The sequence below is a fragment of the Dreissena polymorpha genome, chromosome 7, assembly GCF_020536995.1.
Source record: "Dreissena polymorpha isolate Duluth1 chromosome 7, UMN_Dpol_1.0, whole genome shotgun sequence".
Lineage (NCBI taxonomy): Eukaryota > Metazoa > Mollusca > Bivalvia > Myida > Dreissenidae > Dreissena > Dreissena polymorpha.
In genome coordinates this window covers 8,465,872-8,487,718 of record NC_068361.1, presented here as the reverse complement: position 1 = coordinate 8,487,718, position 21,847 = coordinate 8,465,872, and the positions used below count along the sequence as shown (strand labels likewise).

The following is a 21,847-nucleotide window of genomic DNA, read 5'->3' as shown; positions in this document are numbered from 1 at the left end:
ATGACCTATGCATGTAGATTACAACTTGGAAAGTTGGTCGTATGACGTCACAAAAATCCATGTATCCCAGGAACAGAGAAAGAGTTATGACGTAATTGACGCGCGAAAACACAATGACGTGAACAAAATCCAGGGGTAGTACTGTAAAGTTTAAATAAAAATATTAATGGGGCGGTACTGTAAAATTAAACTACTAGTAAAACAAGTTTAGGTGATTAAATATTAAGATTCAAATGTATAAAAAAAATAGTAATTCCATTAAACCGACATTATTGGAATCAAACAGTATATAGGTGTTTTGACAACTGACGACAGAAATGATTTGATGTAAGATGTGTGTCTAAATGTAGTTTTCATGCAGATTTGTGCATACGACACAAAGACACAATTATGCTCAAATGTGAAAAATGCCCATAATATCTAATAATTCCAAATGTTAAGCGAAGAAAGTTATAGTGAATCAAAAACCATCAAGCACGTGTTTTTATGTACACCAACAGCATATCCTTTTGATAAAAACGAGTTAATGAAATTGAAAAGTTTAATATGAACATTTTCTTTAACATATTTTAATTTGCGGACACGCTTCAAAACATCTCCATTAAATGATGGATAAGACATTCCATTATTTAAATGCCATTTTAAAGAAACATTTTTTTTTAATTAAATCACCATACTTTGAGTGAAATTAAGCGAATTTACTTCTTAAGTTATGATACAAAAAGCCTTGTTTTAGCAATTTCTTTATCAATAAATGATTACGATCATTAAAATCTTAAATACATGAACATGCTCTGGCATAACGTACCAACTGTGAAATGTAAATACCATAGGAAGGACCTCTAGGGATGTTGCCATCTAGGAACGGAAAATTCACAATTTCAAAGCTAAAGTCATCCCGTTTGTGGTATAAACTAGTTTTAATCATATTATTATTAATAGTAAGATGTAAGTCTAAATACGCAGCGGCTGTATTGGATTGAGACGATCTATTTAAGACTAGTTCGTTAGGGTAGATTTTGTGAATATATTGTTTAAATAATGGATTGTCTAAATTAAGTATGTCATCAATATACCTACTAGTAAGGTTAAAACATTGAATCAAATCTACTTGTTTAGTTTTAAATAATTCTAACATAAATTCGCTTTCATAACAATATAAAAAAGATCAGCTATAAGTGGGGCACAATAAGTACCCATAGGAACACCAATAATTTGTTAAAATGTTTTACCATTAAATTCAACAAACAAGTTATCCAGAAGAAAAGTAAGTGCTGCACAAAAAGTCAAGACCAGTCCAAATGATGTAATTATCTAATATCTGATTAGTAAAAAAAAGCTGTTTTAGTGTTTAAAGCTAGATATGAACACTTCTCTCTAGCAAAAGTTTTTTCAATCAAAGAAACAAGTTTGGATTTTATTAAAGCGTGAGGAAGCGTTGTTTATAGTGTAGGAAAATTATACGTACTTACCTGTGACACCTTATATTTTTTCTTTTCAATTTTATCAATAACTTTTAAGGATTTTTTTATTGGCCAAAATAGGTTAATATTACTATTTTCATAAACTTTATAACAATATTTAGCTATATGATATCTAATAGCACTCAATGCAGATGAAAGATACACTGATAATTGATTGGTGGTACAAGACACCGAATTAGCGATAAAACAAATTTTATATGGCGTTTTATGTAATTTAGGAATCCAGTAAAGTGATGGCAACTTCTTATCAGTAATATTGACTATGTCATTATTTTTTTTGCATTCGGCAATATGGCCGGCAATAATTACATTTGGTTGCTTATTGTAATCATTATATGATGTAGTTTGTAAAAGTTCTTGTGAAATAGTTTGAACATAAAACACTCGTCATATTATTATAACATTATAAGCAGCCTTATCAGCAGGACTATGACGAATTTAGATTTTAAGTCTTCAAGCAATTTACAAAGATTTTGTTAAATTAAATTTAGGTGAATGTGGTAAAGCCAAAGGATTTGTATCATAAAAATATATTTTATTCATGGCCATACTAAATATTTTTGTTTTCCAATCATTGAGTGCAGTAATTTCAGCATTTTCCTTCCTGCACCATTTAGTGCAATTATCCTGTAAGGATGTTACGATTTTCTTAATGCAGTCATCAAAATCCACAGGAATAGGCAATCTATACCTAGGGCCTCTGCGTAGTAAATTTCTAAAGTTTTTATTTTGAATGAAATTAAGGTCCCCAGTAATAACATGTCCAACTGGACCATATATATATTTGGAACTAGAACAGTCACATGATGTAGGACAATTTCTTATTACATTAATTAATATCTGTGGAAATAGAATTATAATTAAAAACGATAATTCTTACAGGTTTACTATATTTGTAGCAAATAAGTGGTGATTCAGTATCGCGGAAATAAGGGGGAATCAACCAACGTACATTTTTATCATTGAATATTTTTGGAAGGTCAATTAAATCAAGACTTTTGTTACAAAACTCAATTTTGATTCGATTTCTAGTTTTGTTAAGAGCATTTTCAATAAAAGGTTTAAGATAGTAGTCAGTGAAATATTCAATAATACAAGCACATTCATATAGGGGGTCACATTGAAGTAACATAAGTTTACATTCGTTATCAATATGTGCAAACGAAAACACAGAAAGAGAGCAAAGTGCACTTAGTAATTTATGTTAACCTCCATTTTGTAATAAAGTAGGGCAGTCATTTTAAGAAGGCAAACGTTTAAATTTACGCCTTAAGTTGCCATTTTTCCTAATGCCGTGTGAACGTATATTTAGTAGACGTTTAATAAACAGAGAAAACGAATTAATGGATTTATTTTTAGAAAAAGTTCCAACATTTAGAATATTATCATTTAATCCAAGTGGGTAAGCTGATTGCAAACGTTTAATCCATTCAAATTCCGACATGCACCTTGCTTTTAATTGGCACTGATTTGAAGTACTATTATTTTAAATAAGTTGCTCCACAGGGTGAATTGAAATATTTGTTACGCTATGACCCGTTTTATTAAAATGTTGGTTAATGAAGTTGTAAAATTTGTTGTTATTTTTAATTAAAAAAAAATGTTCCATAAAACGTGTTTTAAGTTATCTACCAGTCTGCGCAACGTATTGCGCACCACAACAGGGTACATTTCAAGTAATGACATAAACAACATGCATAGAATTTCATGAGACATCGGATTTAATGTTAACTGAAAATTTGCGGTTATTAACAGATGAAAGGATAAAAGAGGACATATTTAAAAACTTACAACATAAATACTTCCTGGAGTTGCACTTAGTTATTGTAGGATACCGATTACACGGAGCTTGATTACGCAGCGAACTAGAACACTGTCGCATTGAATCTCCAATAAAAGATGTTCGAAGTAAACTTAATTTAACTGTAGGTTTAGAAAAAAAGCAACTGTCTATAATTTAAACGGTAAATGAATACTTACTACGTGTAATCGGAATTCTCAATGGGGAGAGAACAACTTTAGGGTTTTTTGTTATCAATCTTTCCATAGTTTTTTTATTTGGCGAAACCACCAATCTTACAGTTATATTAATACACATTGCCAAGTCAATATACATAAAAGAGTAAAAGGCAGCTTGTCAGATAATGGTCTGTAAAAATTCAGTATAACCTGCAGAACTCTTAATTGATGAACATACACGTTTACTTTATAAGTACAGAGAATGTATACGAATCTAAGTATAAGAAAGGTCTTAAACAAGGTTTCTAAAAATAATTAAAAAACAATACCACTTCCAGCCTCTGAAGGCTGAAAATAAAACAACATCGAAGATATGTACGGGGATACACGCTACAACGCAGCACACATCAAACTGTTTTGCAATGCAATATAAAGAAGTAAAACTCCAGCTGCTGGAGTAGTATTGAATTATTATTATAAACAATTAGTCGGTCCTTTATTTAAGACAAGTGACCGATTTCCAAAACAGTACACAGCAGGACAATACAGCACAATACAAAACAACATAAACACAAATAAGAATAAAGCTGGGGTCACCGCCTTGGAACGGTCAATGCAAAGCATTGAGGGTTTAAACCGGCTTTGGAGCGCTCAACCTCACACTTGGCCCAGCAATATACATAATACATGTACGTGTAAATAAAATTTAACCTCATAGCATTGTTACTAAAATTAAACAATAATAAAAGGGAATTAAAACGCATTCAATTCAATTACCATTTAATTACTCAATGGTATTGAAGATATCAGAGCAACAGAGTTACAACTTTTTGAGGAACGATGGAATGAAACGATTAACAAGTATCAACTACATTCCTTCTTTATAGAAAAAGATTTAAGAATATAGCATCATAAAGTTTATATTTCAGATCATCATCGCACAAATACAGGAAGAAGCAGCAATAATGGGTGTAAAAGTTCCATATTACATTGCTTGGTTGTTTATGTACAGCTAAAAATAAATCAAACAAGAAACGCCTGTCACAGAGAAAATAAAAATAAAATTATAAACTCAATGACCTATGCATGTAGGTTACAAGTTGGTCGTAAAACGTCACAAAAACCCATGTACCCAGGAACAGAGAAAGAGTTATGACGTAAGTCATAATTGTGTTAGTTTGTTTTTGGTTAAGTAGTAGGTTTATCTGTATCTGTATCTGTATGGTACTCGAAACTAGCTCACTTATGAGCAAACACTTATCGAGGATATGGTTTGTGCCCTTTGATGTTAAACTGTTAATAACACGATTTAATAAGAACACTTTTGAATTGATCACTTTTTGTACAAGTCACTACACTGTTTGGTAACGAGTTCTAGTCCCGAAAAGTACGTGGAATAAACGAGTATGTATAAATGTCAGTGTTACTTGTTGCCAGTTTGATGGATTTAGAGAGTTACGTTATGAGCGTTTTTTGACTTCTAGAAGATTGTCAGCGGGAACGGCCACCAGGTCGTAGATGATCTTGTGGAAGAAGACCAATCGTTGGTCTCTACGTCGGTGCTTGACATTTCAGTTCTTTGAGAATTTCTGTTACGCTGCTCTTGCTTTGGTAGTTGTTACAGACAAAACGGGCTGAACGCCGTTGTACTCCTTCCAGTTTATCAATGTCTTTTTGAAGATATGGATCCCAAACAATGCTTGCGTAGTCTAAAATTGAAAGTACTAGAGATATATATGCCTGCTCGTTGAAGTTTTTGTTGCTGTGTCTTCAATTTCTCCTGATGAATCCAATAATACTGCTTGCTCTTTACAGACTTTATTAAAATGTGTTGACCACTTTAAGTTTTCACTGAAATGGACTCGTAGATATGGATTATATTCAACTGTTTGTAAGAAATGGTTGTTCAGGGAATAGTTAAATGTTGATGGTACACGTTGTCTATGCATTGTCATGAGATAACACTTTATTTCGTTAAACCTCATTCCCCAGTCTTTTGACCATTTTTCAAGTGAATGTAAGTCCTTTTGTAGGTTGATATGATCTTCAAAAGAGTTTATTGGTCGATACAAAAGACAATCGTCGGCAACGAGACGTACTTGTGATGTTACACTTTTTGGAAGGTCATTGATGTGGCACAAAAATAGTAGAGGACCGAGCACTGTACCCTGGGGCACTCCTGAGTCTACTGTGCATGTAGAAGAGGATTCACCTTCAACAATAACTTTTTGGCTTTTTTCCATTAAGAATGATTGGATCCATTTAAAGATGTTACCCTTTATTCCATAATTTTCAAGTTTGTATAGTAGTTTCCGATGTGGTACTGTATCAAACGCCTTACTAAAATCTAATATAAACATGTCGACTTGTTTCTTTTTGTCATACATTTTCATAATATAATCCATAGTAAGCATTAACTGTGGCTTTCACAGGAATGTCCACTACGAAATCCGTGTTGAAGTGATGTTAGTATGTTATATCGTTCTAGATGATTTAAGATGTGTCGGCATAAAATGTGTTCTAATGTTTTACAGCAGACGCTTGTTAATGATACTGGGCGGTTATTACTAGCTTCATGACGATTGCCCTTTATAGCTCACCTGTCACGAAGTGACATGGTGAGCTTATGTGACCGTGTGATGTCCGGCGTCCGTTGTGCGTGCGTGCGTGTGTGTGTGCGTGCGTGCGTGTGGCCGTCAACAATGTGTTTTTGTAGACAGTAGAGGTCACAGTTTTCATCCAATCTTTATGAAATTTGTTCAGAATGTTTATCTTGATGAAATCTGGGTTGGAATTGTAATTGGGTCATCTGGGGTCAAAAACTAGATAACTAGATCGAATGATAGAAAAATCTTGTGTAGACTATAGAGGTCACAGTTTTCATCCAAGTTTTATGCAATTTGGTCAGAATGTTTTTCTTCATGAAATCTAGGTTAGGATTGTATTTGGGTCGTCTGGGGTCAAAAACTTGGTCACTAGGTCAAATAAGAGAAAAACTCTTATTGTGTTAATCAATGCAATTGCCCTTTTTAACAACAAATAGGGTGCATAGGTATAGTGGTATACTTCAACATGTATTTCAAAATTCAATCATAACAATATTACTTCACGCTATTATTTTTATGCATATGCAGACACTGTCATTAAGACTTTTTTTTGTATAAATATAAATATTTCACACAGCGTTTATGAAATTAAGAACATTCAGATTTTTCTTTTGTTCTATAGCTACAGCCATAGCCGAAAAATATAGGTTGTGGTTATGATCATGGTCAATAACTATAACTATCTGTAAGTTTATATAGACACCGGTTCTTTCCGATGTCAATATAAAAAATTACTTCCGTTGTACAAAAAATTGGGAAAATGTCAGCTGTTAAACGCGGATGGTTAGGAAACTAATCCATAAACAGAGTGCACGCTCTCAATTTTGCAATTTGTTAATCGACCTAAACCGTCAGGAAAAGATGATGTTGTGAAGAGAATACTATTAGATTTAATAGCGCAGGTGGTGATAGATTCTGAAATATTCTGCTGAAAACACCACGGCGATTCTGTGTCTGAAAAACTAATATATACTGGCTTGGCGTTGATGGAGGTCGAGGGTTTGAAAATGTGAGTGAGCTCTGAGACTGAAAGGCAGGAGTGTTGAAACTGGTTGAAACAAAATGACTCGTCATCATCCTCCATTTGAAAACTTACAATTAATACTTTTATATTTACAAACAACCATCGACACTGTGAAGGTATAATGACTTAATTTGAAAAAGAATTGCTGAGGAATATCATAGCCCAAAATAAAGCGCTCATCTGATCCAGAAATATATGTAAGTTTTGAAGAATTCCTTTTTGTTAAAAAACTCTTGTTGCATAAAGCTTGTGAAAACTAATTGACGCGAAATCTTATCTGTATAAGCACATTGCTTAATGGCATGATTTTGTATTAAGTACATGTACCACTGTATGGGGCAAAGGGAGAAAACTATGCTTTGACTTCTGTGGTAATTTTAGCAGTTACTTCCCTAAGCATTCTAAAGTAACCTCAGTCTGCTTGGTTCCATATGAACTAGTTTGTATTAATTTTGTGATAAAACTTTAACATTTTATTTGAGGTAATTAGACATTCGGTCTTTTCATAGTTGTCATCTGTGCAATGTTTTTTCAAATTGCTTGATGAATTTCATATTTACAGTAGGGACAAGCTGTTTTATGGCCAAAATTGACCTTTGGCCTCTAAGTGTGACTTTTACCTTTGAGATAGAGAGACAAGTGTTACACACGACACATACTTTTATGGTGGTTAACACAATTGCAAGATGAATGACGACGTTAAAAGAAAGGCTAAGCATACTTACACAAATGCATATTATACTTTACCCAGCTTGTCCCAGTTGTAATAAATGGGCCCAGTTTGAAACTTGGTCACTTGATATCAAACACAAGATCACTTATTCAAATTAAATAGAAAGCTTTGAACACTATAGAGTCCACATTTATGGCCAAATTTTGTTGAAGCTTGTTCAGAACATTTATAGCAATGATATCTCAGCAGAGTTTGAATGTCTGTCATGTAGGCCAGTGTTTTTTTGGGTCCCTTTGGATTGGGAAAAACGTGTGTCTTTTTTACTTAAATTGGGAAATTAATTTTGTTGATTGTACGCTCTCTAGTTGAAGTAGTTTTCATCCGATCTTTACCAAATTTGGTCAGAAGTTGTATCTAGACAATATCTAGGTCTAGTTGAAATATGGGTCATTCCGGGTAAAAAAAACTAGGTCATGGGGTCACTTAGTGCATTTCAATAACTTCTATCAAAGCGTTTATTGGGGGCATATGTCATCCTATGGAGACAGCTCTTGTTTCCATTTATTTCTCTGCTCAGTGAAATATGGTTTCTGTCCATTGCCAAATAAGGCACCTACAATGTTATTTGTAATGTTGAGAACAGAGTTATTTAATGATGGAGTAATGTTAACACGTTTTGCAGTCGCAGAGAATGTATGGATGTTGATAACTTTTGAATAATATTCGCTCAGGGGAAAGTGGGCTTTCTGCGTAAATTTGATTTTTGCTAAGAAAGGACTTCCTTTAGACAAAAATATCCGTAAAAACAGAAAGTGTCGTCCCTGATTAGCCTTTGGGAACTGCACATGAAAATTTGGGACAACACTTTAGACATATGCATTAAAATACTAGTTTTCCTAGGCTAAAATAATTGAAGCATAAATTGCATGTATAAATAGCATATTAGGGAAATTATTGTGGATTATGCTCATGCACATCTCAGTAATACTGGTAATTGAAGCTTCAACTGCTGTCTTGCATGGCTGTTATATATTCTAAGTTTGGTCTGGATTTCTTAATTTATTTATGTGCATTTTCAATGTCCCCCACTATAGTAGTGGGGGACATAATTTGTTTTTGCCCTGTCTGTCTGTTGATCTGTTGGTCTGTTTGCGCCAACTTTAACATTTTGCAATAACTTTTGCTATATTGAAGATAGCAACTTCATATTTGGCATGCATGTGTATCTCATGAAGCTGCACATTTTGAGTGGTGAAAGGTCAAGGTCATCCTTCAAGGTCAGAGGTCAAATATATGTGGCCAAAATCGCTCATTTTATGAATACTTTTGCAATATTGAAGATAGCAACTTGATATTAGGCATGCATGTGTATCTCATGGAGCTGCACAATTGAGTGGTGAAAGGTCAAGGTCATCCTTCAAGGTCAGAGGTCAAATATATGTGGCCCAAATCGCTTATTTTATAAATACTTTTGCAATATTGAAGATAGCAACTTGATATTTGGCATGCATGTGCATCTCATGGAGCTGCACATTTTGAGTGGTGAAAGGTCAAGGTCAAGGTCATCCTTCAAGGTCAGAGGTCAAATATATATGGCCCAAATCGCTTATTTTATGAATACTTTTGCAATATTGAAGATAGCAACTTGATATTTGGCATGCATGTGTATCTCATGGAGCTGCACATTTTGAGTGGTGAAAGGTCAAGGTCATCCTTCACAAGGTCAATGTCATCCTTCAAGGTCAAACATCATATAGGGGGACATTGTGTTTCACAAACACATCTTGTTATGATGTACTATTTCATAGTTAAGTGCTTTTGTAAAAATAATCAAGAAACTCTTAAAGGCCTAATTAAGGTCGAAGGACTGATTTTGTGTAGTTGCCGTAGGAATTGTTCTGTTAGCTTAACAACATAATGAATGTTAGCTTTTTGTTTAGGAAATTAAAATGGTGCCATCTTTTGGTTGTAATTGTGGCCATGAAACTTTTTTTCTTGAAAGTTTGAATAGGTGATATAGCCTCTGCAGGGCTTGAGCTAGGTATTTGCTAAAATTGGCAGCACCCTTCCCTGCCAACCTGATCACAGTATCACTGCAAATTTTATATGAAGTTTTTATTAATTAATTCAATTAATTAACCTAATGTTGCACAATTTTATTAAACAGAACAAAATGTGTTAATGTAAATACTTTTAATATACACTATATGCACATGGTACATTGAAAATATGCAACATGGATATGATGACTGGGTGGACCCACTAGCCCTGTTGAAAAAAGAGCACATTGCCCAAAGAGCACATTGCCCTTTTTGAATCCCATCTGGAGTACTGTCTGCAAAGCTGATATGGCCACCATTTTAGGTACTTAGCCCTTTCAGTGCTGGAACCGAATTTTGAAGGCCTTTGCAAACAGTTTGGATCCAGATGAGACGCCACAGAACGTGGCGTCTCATCAGGATCCCAACTGTTTGCTATTCTGGTAGTATTCTTTGAAAAAAAATCGAAGAAAATGCTTATTTTAAAATTCAGCAGACAACATTTTAGCAGACAACAAATTTCCCAGCATGCAAAGGGTTAAGGAACAAAGAAGCTTTTGAGTACCAAAAAGCATGTGGTTGACGGCTCTGGATTGAAACATGGTGTTGTGAGTCAAACAGACAAATGGGGGAATAACCGCCCTCTATTCAAATGGGAATTGCATTATCCTACTTCCCTATGAGAAATTATTCATGCAATATTTTCTTATTGCTAGTCCATATCTAGATTGGAAACAATCCTTCATCATTTGTCCATCTATAACTCAATAAGAAGACACGTTTTTCATCATGGTACTGGCATTATTTCCTGTGTTATTGACCTGGTTGAGATTGCATTTGGAACTGTCCGGTTTGATTGCAATTTCATTTAGGCCTTCTTTGTCGCACATGCTACCAGAAAATGTGGAACATTAACCCTTTGCATGCTGGGAAATTTGTCGTTCCTGCACTGAAAGGGTTAAGGAAAAATTCCTACAGAATTTGATTATTTAACCAAAATAAAAAATTGTCACTTCTCTTTGTTAATCAATACATATATCAATAATGGAAATGTTTTATTTTGTAGAAGTACATTAAACAGAGTATTATGTGAAGTTGGAATAAGACATCAATTTGGGAATATATTGTGTTTTTTCAAAAGTGCATAATGTGCAGTTTTATATGTTGTATTTATTAAGTTTGATAAATTATAACGAACACAGATACTTGCATATATAATAATATCATTTAAATTAATTTTACTGGTAAACTGGATTGTGTGTTGATTTAAAAAAAAATCCTCATGAAATGAAACTGTGTCCATGAAAATACAATCTTTGTTAATGAAAAAGTCATGGAAAATTGCTTATTAAGCTTGTAGTATAGATAAAATATTACAAAAATAAATTCAGATCATGAAATGAATAGTTTTGTTTGAGAAAATCACCAAAATGATGTCCATTCCCATTTAAATGTCTTATTCCAAATTCACATTATACAGTGTTAATTATTATATAAATTTGGTAATGGATTGTTGATAAAAATGAAACTGACAGAACTAGACAATTGTACAGTTGAATCTGTGTAAAGCAGCCAGTCAAGAGAATTGGTGAAAGTAACCTCTTTGTGAAGTTTGCTGCTTACAGTATTTTCCTTTGTATAGCTCGCAGTTTTTTACCTCCAAATTTCAAATAAAAAAGTTTGTGCGCATTATACATTGAAACAACGCTATCCTGGCTGCTAAATTGCACAAAATTGTTTCGTAATCATAATTATTCATAATAGCCGCCATTTTTTATTACAGAAAACTACACCCTATAATCTTACAGACTGAAGGGGCCATTGTCGAAACAACAAAAAGTCGGTAACAGCAGATATGAACGGGGTAGCATTAGTTATTTACAAAAAAATAAAATGTTTGAATAAAGTTAATGCGAACATTTATTTGTCTGTTTTTGTGCACCTCTATGGCTATTTTCGGTCTGATTATAGGCAGCTTACAATGGAATGGTAAACGTATTTGGTCTTTTTTGCAGGTAACTGTAGGACGTTAACAGGGACTTATTAAAGTGTTTTCCAGTTTGGTCCAGGTTTTTGGCGCCTTCATTGTTCATCACATTCAAGCCTGTGTAGTGCGACAAACAATAACCCAACTTGTCCAACATAAACGATTAACAGTTTTACGTCAATACTGACATATATCTCAACAACTGTAGCCCTGTCTCCCATGCGCCACAAAGTTTTTATTCAGCATTCAAATTTAAAGCCCATGCTTTCCCCGAGGAAGAATGACACAATGTACATGAATTCTTATTTTCTCACGTTTTACACGAAATGCATGTTGACTGTTAATCTGTTGCTAGAAAATTACAAAATTGTCAGAAAAGTATAGTGCTATGCAACCTATGCTCCTAATCATAATGACGCTTCCTATTTTGAATGCTTTATTAAGCTTTCCAATGCCCCAGATTATTGGATTGTGCAATAGTAAAATGGCGGCCATTTGGTGGTTTTCTTGTCTTTAATTTTTTTTTCTCCATTTTTGCATTAAGTGTAAAGTGTGTACATCTGATATGATTGAATCTGAATTTCATTTTCTATGTATTTGTCCAATTTATAGAGAGTTAAGGTTAAAATACAACATAAGGCTGTCATTTAACACATTGAAATATTTCGAAACAATTATGTCAACAAAGTCTGTAAAACGTATCCGTAAAGTGTCGAAATTTATATATTTTGCAATGTTAAAACGAAAAGAAATCATTGAATCGTCTGTTGCTTCCTAGTTGTCTAAATTCCTTCACATAATAAACATTGTGTTTTTTTGTGCTACATTTTCATATCTTTTTTGTGTGTTTTTGTGTGTGTGTGTTTTTTTTATAAATATTATCTATCGAGATTATTTGTATGCTATGATTTAGCCAATCTTCATCACACTGTGTATATGTATTTATCATATGATTTATTTTGCAAAAAGCATTTAATGCTGATTATGCGAATAAATAAACCATAAAATAAAAAAGGCTGACATTTCACGGGGGACAGACACGCTACTCACTGACTGCGGTGTTCGGCAAACACCCGAAATCACCGCTATTGCAAGCTATCGTTAACGGGAACACCCGTGATCACAGCGATGACATTCTTCCAAAGTGTCTAGAATCCGTGTTTCTTATCCCTAAATATTAGATACACTGTAAGCACATGCACCATTAATTATTATGTTGGTCAGTACAAAATGCCTATTGAAAACCGCCGACTGCATCTTTGTTTTATTGCCCAATCAAGCACTAAAAATCCAATATCCTGTGTATTACGAAACACAAACTTTAGATAAGCACATGTAGTCTGTCAAAATAATGATTTTGAATAACAGTAAATATACATGTATTGAAGTAATTCTTGTGTATGATCTTGGAATGCATCTTGCTTTAAACATTTACAATTACGATATTTATTTTCATAAGATTTGCTGAAAACAAATGAGAACCAAATAAACGTAAACAGACAATATAAAATTGTGTAAGATTATTATGACAAATTAAATTAAAAAAAAACAGTTTATTTTCGAAAAATGGCTTAATCTTAAATTTTTCCAATTTCCAGAAAATGACTTAAACTTAAGTTGAATGAAATATAAATATAGATGACGCTGTTCATTGATCTCTTAAAAGAATATGAACTGTACACGGCACTTTGTTGCAATCAGATACAGTACAATTGTTGCAATATTGAACGAATAAATATCACGCTTGGATATCTACCTGCATTATTTATAGTTAAGTGGTAACTAAGTTACCTGCTACCTGTACCCAGTAAAATTTATTACCGAATAATATACTGAAAATATGAAAACTTAACAATTTTTTTCAAGTAATGTAATATACCAGTCGTGATATTTTAATCAATATAAACTAATAATTGAAAAAAAAAATTGTATTTTAGAACTTTTCTTGTCATTCATGGTAGACCGTCCCTTGTCCCTTTTAGGGTATCATTAAAGGCTGCCTTTTTTGACGATGCTGGAACAGCATCGTCTAAGGTTTGATAACCAGTAAAAAAATCTTCACAATGGCAACCTAAAAGACCGAGCCAGTCCGATTGAGATAACTCGATTTTTCAGTTATTTCCCTTGGCATTCGCCACTGCGTAGGAGATTGCTCGTTGATTTTCATTGAAAACATTCTCCTAGCAGAGTTGTCGTTCGTGTTGATAAAGGTAAATATTAATAGCACAGCATATCCTGGGGAAACAGATTCAATAAGTGTATCAGAACGTTAATTTCAAATAAGTAATTTTACATCCATTTTATTTTTATGGACCAATGAAACAACTATATATTTTCTCTATTTTGTTTGATATTTGTTCTCGATTTAGTAAATAAATTGCGAATAAAAACATGTAAAATTAACTTTTTGCGTGATCACAAAACTAAAGAATGCGAACAATTTCGAACCTGCAAATTGTAAACGCTGCACTGCTATGATATATATAGATAAAACAACATTTCTTTGTGTAATTGTCCGTCCCGCTAGCGCAGTGGTAAGGACGTTTGCTTTTTCATCTTTACGACACCGGTTCAATTCCCGCTCCCGGCGCAATGTTATATTTTGTTTGTTTTGTGGCCACCATTCCGGACAGGTGTTTTTTTCCGGATAATCTCATCCCCCCCGCAGCGTTTGACCATATAAAAAATTACAAAGTATTTCAGTACAAAACAAATAGCTGAAAATTGCAGCTATCATTCTAAATTCGTCCCAACTGTCGTCAATCTAATCTTATTACATGTAGGTAGGAGTGCTGGACACACTACGGGTCTTAACATTATGCAGCCTCAGCACGGAGGTAACTCATTACCTTGGAAAAACACAAATACACACACTGGGTGCAGCCTAGGCGCGTATAGACTCAAACAAGGCAACAAACTCAAGTGCGGGCACAATCATTTAAAATTTACATATTGACAGCGTTTTTTTTCCTTCTTTAACTAGTACCGGGGAACGGTACCTTTCCCAAAGCCTACCGGAGGCTTCCCAATTTTAGCACCGGACCTTTCCCAATCTCGATATCTACCGTTCCGAACGATTTTAGGTGCCGTTCCCAATAGCCAGTGCCTTTTATTTTCGCTGGAAATATCTTTTGATATTGTGGAGCCTTTCATTTTCGGCCATTTATTTTCGCCGGACATTGTTGCGTAGAAAGTAAACAAAACTTTTCAAATGGGGCGCAACTCTAACCGCTGTGTAAAATGTGAAAGGATTACATAACCGCGACGAGTGATCGATATTTCCCGTGAAAGAATTCCATCGCTAAGACCAGTCTTCCTTACATCAATAAACTTTCTCAACACTAATTTCGTTGACATTAAAAAAAAACGTAACCGTATTGAGTTAAATGCACATATTACTTCTATGTATAGTTTTTTAAGTGTCAAATCCGGACAGTAACTATTCGGATACGAATATAAACAAATAAAAGTTTAACATAAAATTAAAAATAATGAGACATGGGTGTAAAATCCTATAGTTATTTACAACATATACATAAGCATTTAATGGCAGATGATCTTAATATCTTATTTGATGATTTGAAAAAAAATCAAAACAAAATATAAGACTTACCTTTGAAAATTATTGTTAAAGCATTCCACTCTAAAAACTCATTTTGGTTACGTGTGACTATTCTCACTGTCTATTGTTAAAAGATGTCAAACCAGTACAAGATCCATTGTTGTTGTTTTTGTTTAGTTTTTAAGTTTTTAATTTAACTCACATGAAACATTGCAGGGCTTGTAAGACTTAAGGGCTAAAACAAAATTATTAATATTATTTTTTATGCAACCTCAGTGATTATGCCTATCACTGGAAGATATTTTTCCAATTGACGGGCACATTCTAACTGAAGTGGCAATAACACAATTTTCACATGACATGATACGATAGTCAAAATATCATAACCGTACTGTAGTTTTTCTGTCAAAACCTAGAGTTTAAAATGCTTTGTGATGCAGAATATAGCCCCTAATGATAGATTACATGCATTTTAAAGGTTCCCAATTCATCAATTTTGCGACTCGAATTTTTCCCAATTCATTGATTTCGCGACTCGTTTTTTTCCCAACTTGAAGATTTCACGACTCGAAAAATTCCCAATTGTAGGGGTACAGGTACCTTTCCCCTTTAGGGAAAAAAAACGCTGATTGAATACGATATTCTAACAGAAATTACACAACCACCTAAGTGTACATACCATGTTTGATATTTTTTTCGATTGTTAGATTTCAGCATATACATGTATAAGGTCATTTCGCTATTAGTTAATCCATATGTTCGTGGGCGAACTCGGATAGTCAAGTGCTCATACGATTGAGCTCACATGGTCCGGCTATGTGCTCATACCTACTTTCGAGAATCATCATGAAGGTATTTCCATACTTAATGAACAAGAATGTGACCCGCCTCCCAGTTTCGCTCAATGGGTCAAGTTACCCACGGGTACTACTTCCCCGTACCCCTAAACTTTTTTCGTACCAAAAATGTTTTGTACGCAATTTTTTTTCGTACCAAATTTTTTTTCGTACCCAAAATTTTCGTACCCAAATTTTTTATCGTACCCAAATGTTCGTATCAACATACACAATTGTGGTGATATAGATAAACTTAAATTGATGTTTTATATCCATCCTCTTCAAAAGCATCGTCACACCAGTACTGCCAGTCAGAGCTCTAGATAAGATGCGTATCTGCGTATTTACGCATTGAAAAATAAAAAAAAACGCTTTAAAAATCGGCACAGTGCGTAACATTACGCAATACAAATCTCGGTACGCAATTTTGATTGATTAAAGTGCGTAGCCGGTTTACCAAATAATCCTGTTAAGGGTTTAGTGTAAGTTAATCTTTGAATCAAAAGTAAGTCAATCAAAAGAACCGTGAAATAAAAATGGTGGCCCATTGTGTTCTAGGTTCTAAAAAGGGACGTTTCAATCGAACAGCGGCTCCTGCAGGAAGTAATTGTATATAACAATATGCCATAAATCTTATGATGCTTCTAGATTTTTTTTTAATAATTTTAAGCAATCTCATTGTTGAAGAAGTTTATTGTTAACTTGCATAGACCACATAAAGTGTGACTTTATTTTTCATTGCACAAGCAGTGCCATAACTTAGTTTAATTGCGAAATGGCGTTCGTGGTTTACTACATGAATACTATATGCAAGAAAGACCCAATCAAGGCAGAGATACAACACATGTAAGTTGCACATTTTAAAGAAAGTCTGTTCATATCATCATTGATAATTTATTCTGTTTGAATTTATTAATTAACAAATAATAATAATTCTAGATTAAACACGCCATGTACTATGTCAGTTTTCTATGGAAATGGAAAATACACCTCAAAATTCCGAAATACCCTTTATGGCTGAAACAACCTTTAACAATAATTCAGGGGGTAAAATACCCTTTAGACTAAATCCTTATCTAGAGCTATGCTGCCAGTACTTTGATTACTTAGTAACCTATGGTGGATTTAGAAAATTTCCACAACAATGGCCCACTTTTAAATATGTGATAAAAGCTTTGACCATATAGTTAAGCAAACTTAATGATGCATTTTGAAACTGGCTATTATTAGTGGTATCTGTAACATGCCTGAACACGTATAGGTATAGCTTGTGTAACTTTAGCATTGATAACTCAAGCATCTATATCTAATTTAACTGAAACACAACTCATAGTCCTGGCAAAATCATTAAATTTAAAACAAAGGACGTGTTTCAATCCATTTTCCTGTATTATATTCTGTATTAATTTTTCTCTTATATCAAAATTTAGCTCTGTAACTCAATGAGGTTATTAACACTTCTTAAGTTAGGACCAAATGACTGAGAAAAATTGTTCGCTCTTCGATAGCTGCGAAAGTATTAAAGGGATCTTTTCACATTTTGATAAATTGACAAAATTAAAAAAGAAATGTTTCAGATTTGCAAATTTTTGTTGTAATTATGTTTTTTGAAATGAAGCAGTAATATTGAACATTCACCATGCTCTAAAATAAGCATTACAAGCATCTTTTGACGATTACAAAACGTGAAAATTATAAAGCGTTACAAAGGCAAAACAATTGAAATTAGTTTGGGATGGTCTGTTGTTATTGTTATATTTTGTGATATAACGATGCATAGCGATGATTGCTTGTATACAGTATAGAATACTTATTATAATTATATGTAAGAACGGTTGGTTTTAAGGGCTAGGTTTTCACTCCAAGGGTAAGTGGTTCGAGCCCAGGTGTGGATAACTTTTTTTTCTTTAATTTTATTTGTGTGTGATACTTGAACCCTTAGTTCCGATGTTTACATTTAGCAATTTAAAGCATTTCAAGACAAACTTCAAAACATGCCCAAATCTGTGAAAAGGCCCCTTTAAGGGGACGTGTTCTCAACACGTATATATATGAAGAATGTATATGTGTCGCGTTCTTAGAAAACTGGGCTTAATGCATGTGCGTAAAGTGTCGTCCCAGATTAGCCTGTGCAGTCTGCACAGGCTAATCAGGGACGACACTTTTCGCCTAAACTTGATTTTCGGTAATGAGGGACTTCATTGAAACTAAAAATACCATTAAAGCGGAAAGTGTCGTATCTGATTAGCCTGTGCAAACTGCACAGGCTAATCTGGGACGACACTTTACGCACATGCATTAAGCCCAGTTTTCTTAGAACGGGACTCATATTATGAGCTCATATAGCAAACTTATTTTATGCATAATTTCCACTATTGGTTTATAGTTAAAAACATAAAATGCAGACAACTCAGCAATTTTATTTATCTTTCCTTTTTATTACAATGTTATACTTAAAATTGGTGAAAGAATATGTATTTATATTTCTGTTAATAATTACTTTGATGGTTAAATAATTAAATCAGTGATTTCTCCAACTTCGCAAAAACCCGCATAAATCAAACCTTCGAGTACTCTAGTATTTATGCAATCCCTGTGAAACCTCCAGATAAAGATGTTTTAGTGCATATCCATTTGTCCAAAGATGGATGTCCTAATGAGTGGAGGTGGGCTATTGGAATTACAACTGACAGTTAGATAGATTAAAAGTGGCACTTTGGGTAAAAGCCGAGTAATTTTTATTACCAGGAATGGATGGACAGGAAATTAAGTGTCAATTATTCATATATTGGTAATTCTTTTTAGGGAATATAGTATACCGTATTTTACCATGTATAGCGCACCCCCATGTATAACGCAGATGAGTTTTTTTTAAGCCAAAATGGAGAATAGAAAAAAGTATTCAAGACCAAAATACCTGAAAATGGGACCGAAAATGGGCGCCATTTTTATATTGCGCAATCATTTAATCTGATTTCTTCGAGCGCATTATTTTTTAGCTCACCTGTCACGAAGTGACATGGTGAGCTTATGTGACCGTGTGATGTCTGGCGTCCGTATGTGTGTGCGTGCATGTATGCGTGTGTGCGTCCGTCAACAATTTGCTTGTGTAGACAGTAGAGGTCACAGTTTTCATCCAATCTTTATGAAATTTGGTCAGAATGTTTATCTTGATGAAATCTGGGTTGGGATTGTATTTGGGTGATCTGGGGTCAAAAACTAGGTCACTAGGTAAAAAACTAGGTCAAATAATTGAAAAACCTTGTGTAGACTATAGAGGTCGCAGTTTTCATCCAATCCTTATCAAATTTGGTCAGAATGTTTATCTTGATGAAATCTGGGATGGGATTGTATTTGGGTCATCTGAGGTCAAAAACTAGGTAACAAGGTCAAAAACTAGGTCAAATAATAGAAAAACTTTATGTAGACAATAGAGGTCGCAGTTTTCATCCAATCTTTATGAAATTTGGTCATAATGTTTATCTTGATGGAATCTAAGTTAGGATTGTATTTAGGTCATCTGGGTTTATAAACTAGGTCACTATGTCAAAAACTAGGTCAAATAATAGAAAAACCTTGTATAGACAATAGAGGTCGCAGTTTTCGTCCAATCTTTATGAAATTTGGTCAGAATCTTTATCTTGATGAAATCTGGGTTGGGATTGTATTTGGGTCATCTGGGGTCAAAAACTAGGTCACTAGATCAAAAACTAGGTAAAATAATAGAAAAACCTTGTGTAGACAATAGAGGTTGCAGTTTTTATCCATTGTTTATGAAATTTGGTCAGATTGTTTATCTTGATGATATCTGGATTGGGATTGTATTTGGGTCATCTGAGGTCAAAAACTAGGTCAATAGGTCAAATAATATAAAAATCATCAACAATTTGTTTGTGTAGACAGTAGAGGTCACAGTTTTTATCCAATCTTTATGAAATTTGGTCAGAATGTTTATCTTGATAAAAACTGGGTTGGGATTGTATTTGGGTCATCTGGGGTCAAAAACTAGGTCACTAGATCAAAAACTAGGTCACTAGGTCAAATAATAGAAAAACCTTGTATAGACAATAGAGGTCACAATTTTCATCCAATCTTTATGAAATTGGGTCTGAATATTTATCTTGATGAAATCTGGGTAGGGATTGTATTTGGGTCATCTTGGGTCAAAAACAAGGTCATTAGGTCAAATAATAGAAAAACCTTGTGTAGACAATAGAGGTCACAGTTTTCATCCAATCTTCATGAAATTTGGTCAGAATGTTTGTCTTGAAGAAATCTGGGTTGGGATTGTATTTGGGTCATCTGGGGTCAAAAACTAGGTCACTAGGTCAAATAATAGAAAAACCTTGTGTAGGTGTAGCAGGGTTCGGTATAAGGAGAACTTGTACGGCCTTGCTATATGAGCTAGCTTTTATATCGACGCGGTAGAATGTCTGCCTGATTTGGAACCGGGAGGTCCCAGGTTCGATCCCCATGGTGGTCGGGGATTTTTCTGGCTGGGTTACATTGGCGCCCAACGAAAAAAAAACATCAGTTGTCCTGGCAATAGGAAATTCGTGGAAGAATTTCACAATTGGAGGGGGTGTATGTAGCAGGGTTCGGTAAAAGGAGAACTTGTACTGCCTTGCTTTATGAGCTAGCTTTTATAGGGACGCGGTAGAGTGTCTGCCTGATTTGGAACCGGGAGGTCCCGGGTTCGATCCCCATGGTGGTCGGGGATTTTTCTGTCTGGGTTACATAGGCAATAGAGGTCACAGTTTTCATCCAATCTTTATAAAATTTGATCAGAATGTTTATCTTGGTGAAATCTGGGTTGGGATTGTATTTGGGTCACCTGGGGTCAAAAACTAGGACAATAGGTAAAATATTAGAGAAACCCTGTGTAGACAATAGAGGTCACAGTTTTCATCCAATCTTTATGAAATTTGGTCAGAATGTTTATCTTGATAAAATCTGGGTTGGGATTGTATTTGGTTAGTCAGGTGAGCGATTCAGGGCCATCATGGCCCTCTTGTTGTTTAAAAGTGGCTTTTTCACAGATTTTGGCATGTGTTGAAGCTTGTCATTAAATGATTATATTGATAAATTTAAACATTGGACCTAAAAAATCTCCAGTAAAAAAACCAATAATACAATTAAAAAGAGGAAAAAAAAGTAACCCGCAACTGGGCTCGAACCACTGACCACTGGAGTCTTGGAGTAAAAAGTCTCCTGCTTAGACCACTCGACCGTCCAGGCTGATGCTATGAGCTGATGTATTTTTTACTTATATAAGCAATCCTTGTTGTTTACCAAAATATAACGACAACAACAGAACTTTCCAAATTATTCAATCGTTTCGCGTTGCAACTCTTTATAACTTTCAGGTTTTTTAATCTTCAAAAGATGCACATAATGGATATTTTAGAGCATGGTAAATGTTCAGTATTACTATTTCCTCACAAATATCATAACTAAAACGGAACTTTGCAAATCTGAAACAACTTTTTTTAATTTTGTCAATTTACCAAAATGTGTAAAGGCCCCTTTAAAGAAGGGAGCGTTTATACAATCAGGAGCATTGGTTGCATAGCAGTATATTTGAGACAATTTTTAAGATTATTCTCTCGAGAATATGGGGGCCCTAAAAAGGGCCATTGTCATCATCTTGAAGGTCTGTGCGTTGGCTATAGTGGTC

The 21,847-nt window shown here is 34.2% G+C and overlaps 1 protein-coding gene and 1 long non-coding RNA gene across 2 annotated transcripts in view; one reads left to right on the top strand and one right to left on the bottom strand.

The window, feature by feature from the left end:
- The window catches only part of LOC127838647 (uncharacterized), a 337,890-nt gene that overhangs the window by 62,409 nt on the left and 253,634 nt on the right, over positions 1-21,847 (bottom strand). The window lies entirely within an intron of this gene.
- Positions 19,260-21,010, top strand: LOC127838653 (uncharacterized). The gene is made up of 3 exons (XR_008029896.1): positions 19,260-19,413; positions 19,728-20,524; positions 20,912-21,010. It is a non-coding gene; the product is annotated as an uncharacterized LOC127838653 (long non-coding RNA).